Source organism: Lepus europaeus, chromosome 15, assembly GCF_033115175.1.
Source record: "Lepus europaeus isolate LE1 chromosome 15, mLepTim1.pri, whole genome shotgun sequence".
Taxonomy (NCBI): domain Eukaryota; kingdom Metazoa; phylum Chordata; class Mammalia; order Lagomorpha; family Leporidae; genus Lepus; species Lepus europaeus.
In genome coordinates this window covers 23,871,833-23,878,266 of record NC_084841.1, presented here as the reverse complement: position 1 = coordinate 23,878,266, position 6,434 = coordinate 23,871,833, and the positions used below count along the sequence as shown (strand labels likewise).

At 37.0% G+C, this 6,434-nt stretch overlaps 1 pseudogene; it reads right to left on the bottom strand.

Annotated features, from left to right (window-relative positions):
• Positions 1–2,225: 2,225 nt before the first annotated feature.
• LOC133774259 (hypoxanthine-guanine phosphoribosyltransferase-like) lies at positions 2,226–3,426 on the bottom strand (annotated as a pseudogene).
• Positions 3,427–6,434: the final 3,008 nt, after the last annotated feature.

The window sequence follows — 6,434 nt, the reverse complement described above, 5'->3', positions numbered from 1 at the left end:
TTAGCATTTGCTCTTTATAGATAGTTGGAAATGCAAATATTGGGGAAAGACTATTGCATGAATATTTTACTTCTGTTATCAAATATATGAAGAATAGTGATCATGGAGAAATTTTAAAAAAGCTTAACCATATAATTACAATAGGTATAAATGATTTGTTATTAAAGTTAATATTTAACACTGTTAATCTAGCTTTACAATATAATAACATAATCAGAATATGCTGATGATTTTACTCAATTTTGTAACAAATGAAATGAAGGAGTCTTGAGGGTTTGATCTAATCTTAAAGTCAATCAACTAGTTAGTATTAGGGCTAATTACTTAGTGAGAAGCTTATATAAATTCAGCTAACAATTATTTTCACAATTCTATACTTACAATCTTACTTAATTCCAAATATCCATTGCTTAAAACACTACCACCTGAAATCCAATCATCACTTTTGTGTGATGATGGTGAGGGGATGTAGGAGAAGGTATTGTTTTGTATCCAAACAGGTTCCTTAATGCCGAATGTATTATAATTAAAATAGAACCTCATGTTAGTGTATCTGTGAATTACTTTGTGTTATCTATGCTGTTGCAGTATGCTTTGGTTTTCTGGAAATAAAAGCAGCAGGATTTAATGGTTGTATTATTAAAATTCTTTAACTTACATGAACTAAGGAATGATTGCTCAATTGTAAATAAGTTTTATTTAAAGAGAGCAATCACCAAAAATTTAGCTGAATTTTACTAAACTATGAAAAGTTAATTTTAAAAGTAGGGCAAGAATGTCTCAATATTAGATTTTAAAAAAGGATTGAAAATACCTTATTTCTAAATTTTGATGAAGTTAGCAAAACAGTAGGAATCTTTAAAATGAAGACTATTTTCAAATAATACTATCAGATTATTTTCATATATGTAAGTAAAAGAAGTCTTGCCCTGAATTCATTTACAGAATTTGGAAGTTATTTTATTTTACCTTCATCTGTTCACATATTTCTGCTTGCAATTGCATGCTTCTTCTCATAGTTCAAAGCAATTAATATATTCACCACTTTAAAATATATTTGAAAGAGAATTTTGAGTAATATTTGTTGCCTTGTTCTCATACAGTACCAGGGAGAAGAAGAAGTGCCGAAACTCACAGGTAGTAATAACCTAAGCCAGTTCATTTAAACTATTATGAAAAATATACTTGTTACCTATTGCTGGGACTTTCTAATCTGCAGCTAAAACCTTTAGGTAATGCTACTTGAATGTTAACTGAATGTTATTTACATTGATGATTATCCAATCAGTAGTAAATATAATAATTTTAGGATAACCCTCTAGATATTGAATTTACTAGCTCAGAGCAATTTCTTATTGACAAACCAGTACTATAGTCTGACATTTTCAGCACTGTTCTCCTGAACAGTTCTCTACAAATCATTCCCCTCTCCATTCAAAAATTCATCTGGATAGGCCACTAATTGTTCATAATCTATTAACTACTTTGTCTTTGTGATTGTGAGCTTTGACCAGAAGTGAAGAGAATCCCAAAATTTGAGGGAGAGACAGTAATTGTAGATACTAGAAATTTCAGAGTGAGAAATCTGTTCTAAAATGCATAATCAATCACCATTTAATACTTTGTAAATTATTGTACATTGAAAAAGAATTTTTGACAAAGATTCACAGGAAATAATCTGAACACGTGGGACAATATAATCAGTACTACTGAAGCACCAATAAATGAATTTTAGGACATAGGTTTATTCAACAGAAAGAAACCTCTTAGATGCTCTATATGATGTGAAACTGCTTTTGTTCTCTTCTAAACACATGGCGATATAATTAGCAGTATTCAATCACTTCTGTTCTTTCCTGAATATATAAAAATTACAATGCCAATTAAAAAACAAGTATATATTTTCTTTAAATGTTTCTTATAGATATAACTTTATTATTTTCATCCCATATCAGTGTGATTTAAGATAATTTTTAATTCACAGGTTTAAAAGTTGCTTAACAATCTACCCAAAGGGAACTGGCATTCTATAAGTTCATAGTGCAAACAGAGAGTTTAGGAATGCAGCAAGTGACACTTCTAAAATATACAACAGATTAAAAAAATCCATATAAGGTACATGCAAAAAGCTTGATTTAAGCACATGGTCATCAAATTAGAACATTTGATAATTTTACTGGCATTGTCAATGAGACTCCTGATGTTTCCAAACTCAACTTGAACTTTCATCTTAGGCTTTGTATTTTTGCTTTTACAGCTTCACTAATGACACAAACATGGTTCAAATCCCTGAAGTATTCATTGCAGTCAGGGCATATCCTACAACAAACTTGTCTGGAATTTCAAAAGTCTGGCCTGTATTCAGCACTTCGAGGGGTGCATGGCACTAACATCTTTGTGACTTTAACTGTCCTTGCACTATAACTGCTTGACCAGGGAAAGCAAGGTCTGCATTGTTTTGCCAGTGTCAGTCATGTCTTCAATTATCAAGGCATCCTTTCCAGCTGATGTTGAGAGCTCATCTCCACCAATGGCTTTTATGTCCCCTGTTGACTGCTCATTACACTAGCTCTTCACTCTGATCTACAGTCACAGGAATGGATCTATCACTATTGCTATGCAGTGCTTTAATATAATCCAGCAAATAGTCCTTTAGCACACAGAGGCTACCATGCAGTAGCCTCTCATTTCCAGTATCACATCTGGCTCAAGCCTTTTGGTCCTGTCCATATTTTGTCCAAGAGGAATACACACACTTGTCAAATCCTCAGACAGATGATTAGGCATAGGAATAAAGTCAGGTCATAGGCAGGTTTGTCATCACTAATCATAGTGCTGGGGCTGTCACTCGCTGCAATGGGGCAGCCATGACAGTAGTCAGAGGAGGAAGAGGCCAGTAATGGAGAACAGAAGAGGAGGTGGAGACCAATCAGTTTCTAATTTTGAACAAAGATTTGGGGGATGAGAAACACAAGATGGATCAGGAAGAATTGTCTCACTTACTCTGTTTATGGGAAGCAAAGAAGGACAGATTTCTTTTAATTTTGAAAATTGTGATTTATTAATTTTAGAGGTTGTTTAAATTATATTTTATAACAGTTTGAAAATTCATGATTTCTTTTTAAAATTGTTTTTTTTATAAAGTGAACAAATACAAATGATAATAATAAAGAGCAGGAGGCAGCCAAGGGGAGGAATTTCTCCTTGAAGGAAATCATGAGTAAGAAATGAAGTGTTAACTGTAAACTAAGAAGTAGAAGGGATTCCCCCCACCCCCAAAAGAAAAGAACATGAAAGAATAAGAAGGATTGTACTTCCTGGGAAAATATAGTGAGCTTCTCAGATCACTTTTATTTGCATCAGTTAAGTTAACCTGAGAATAATACAACTGTGAGAGTAACTTACAGATTTCAGCAAGACAGTCATTGCTCCACTAAAATAAATTTTATTACAAAGAAATGATTGAGTTTCTTCCTGGGCCAAACATACTGTCTTTCCTATCACATTAAAAATGTACTTCTGCAGGGGCAGGAGCAGGAGCAGGAGCAGGGGCAGTGTTGTCCTGAAGCTGGTTAAACTGCTACCTGGGATGCCAGAAACCCATATGAGCACTAGTTTTAGTCTTGGCTGCTCTGCTTCCCATCCAGCTCACTGCTAATGTGCCTGGGAAAGTGGTGGAAGATGGCCTGACTGCTAGTGCCCATGCCTCCAAGGTGGGAGACCTAGATATAGTCTTAAGCTATTGACTTTGGCCTGATCCAGCACCTGTTGTTACAGCCGTTCTGGAGAATGAGCCAGCAGATGGAAAATCTCTCTCTCACTGTGTATATGTCTGTCTCTTCCTCTCTTTGTAACTTTGCCTTTCAAATAAATAAATCTTTAAAAAAAATTAAAATGTACTTGCGGATGGACTTTTTTTAAAAAATTTATTTGACAGCTAGAGTTAGCAAGACAGAGAGACAGAGAGAAAGGTCTTCCTTCTGTTGGTTCACCCCCAAATGGCCGCCACAGCCGGCGCGCTGTGCCAATCCGAAGCCAGGAGGCAGGTGCTTCCTCCTGTTCTCCCACAAGGGTGCAGTCGCCCAAGCACTTGGGCCATCCTCCACTGCCTTCCTAGGCCACAGCAGAGAGCTGGACTGGAAGAGGAGCAACCGAGACTAGAATCCGACGCCCATAGGGGATGCTGGCGCTGCAGGCAGAGGATTAATCAAGTGAGACACAGCGCCAGCCCCATGCAGATGGACATTTTGATCTAGCTGTTGTTTGGCATGCACACATCCAATTTTGGAATGCCTGGAATTGAGTCCCACCTGTGTTTCTGATTGAACTTTTTGTCAATTTGCAGCCTGGGAAGCTCAAGAAGATAGCCCAAGTACTTGAGTCTCTGCCACCCACATGGGAGACCCTGATGTAACTCCTGGCTCTACGGTTTGGTCTGACCCAGTCCTGACTGCTTCATGCACTTGAGGAATGAACCAGCAGATGGAAGCTCGCTCGCTCTCTCTCTCTCTCTCGCTCTCTCTGTTGCTCTGTCGCTTTGTCTCTCTCTCTCCCTTGTCTTTCAAATACATAAAAATTAGTAAACTTTAAAAATGTACTTGGAAGGTTGTGTACAAGTATATCATAATATTGAGTGTGTGAAAAGAAGAATGTAGAACAGGAAAGGAGATAAAAGTAGGGGTATGAATGCAGGTGAATAATTTTATTGCTTTTTTAACCATTACCTATTCCAAAGTAAAATTTTAAAAGGTGTGTTATAAAATTACAGAAAAATCATAAGCATGTCATTAGATACATATGAAAGAAGAACAGATATGTTTGAGTGGCTTGAAGAATCAGATAATAGTATTTCAGGTCTGCAGTGAAGATGGCTAGCAAATCTGAATCCCTTAAACTTTGTTTCTAGATTTCCTATTTGAGTAATCTTTTCATTCTACATTCCCATTTGCTTTTAAATATAAATGTTATCTCTAAGCATATTAGATTCTTAAATATTAGAATAAAATTAAATAAAATTTTCCATGAATTTTGAAATTCAGGTGTATTTATTATATGAAAATGTTTGGGCCGCATTGTGGCATGACAAGGTAAAGCCGCTTCCTACAATGCCAGCATCCTATATGGGTACTGGTTTGTGTTTTGGTAGCTCCACTTCTGATCCACCTCCCTGCTAATGATCTGGGAAAAGCAGCAAAAGATTGCCTAAGTGTTTGGACCCTGCTACCCATGTGGGAGACCTAGAAGAAGCTCCTGGATTCTTGTTTTAGCCTGATTGAGTCCTGGCCTTTGCAGCCATCTGGGGAGGGAACCAGAGGGTGGAAGATTCTCTCTCTCTCTCTCTCTTTCTCTTTCTCTCTCTCTCCTTCTCTCTGTTCTTCCCTCTCTATTTCTCCTGCTCCCCCCTAACCCTTCTGACTTCCAAACAATTAAATAAATTTAGAAAAAGAAAAGGAAAGAAAATGTGAGGTACTAAATAAACAAATTATTTTATTTTAAATTACACACTTTATATCTCTTCTACTTGAAGGAACTGTATCAAATCAGCTATTACAAAGGATGGAAAATTCATATTATGAAGAATCTAGTCTTGAATTTTCATGTTTTTTTTTTGCACCAAAGTAGACATATTTTCAAAGGTTTATTTATTTATTTGAGAGGCAGAGTCACAAAGAGAAGGAGTGATACAGAATGAGGTCTTCTTTCTGCTGGTTCACTCCCCACATGGCTACAACAGCCAGAGCTGGAATGATTCGATTCCAGGAGCCAGGGGATTCTTCTGTGTCTCCCACAAGGGAGCAGGTATCTAGGCATTTAGGTCATCTTCTTTTGCTTTACTAGGCCATCAGCAGGGACCTGGATCAGAAGTCAGACAGCCGGGACTTGAACTGGTGCCCATATAGGATGCTGGCACCATAGGCAAAGGTTTAACCAGCTATGCCACAGGGCCTGCTCCTAAACTTTTTTAAATTCAATTTTCTATGGAAATCTAGAAGAACTTTTATACTCTCAGCAGAAATGTCCATTAATGCTGTGGGGATTTTTATAAAATATTTATTTTTATACTAGAGGTAAAGTTACAGAGAGTTGGAAAAACAGAGAGAAAGGTCTTCTATCTGCTGGTTTACTCTCCATATGGTCACAATGTCCAAAATTCAGCCTACCGGAAGCTAGAAGCCAGGGGTTTCTTCTGCACCCAGGTGCAGGGGCTCAAGCTATTGGGCCATCTTCCACTGCTTTCTTAGGCCATAGGAGACAGCTGAATAGGAAGAGGAGTAGCCAGGACATATACCGGTGCCCATATGGGATATGGCAGTTTAACCCACTACGCCACAGCACTGGCCCTAATGCTGTGGGAAGTATTGCCAAATCATTAATATTGCTAAATAATTGAACAAATTATTTCATGAATATACTGTAATCAAGCTAACTACATT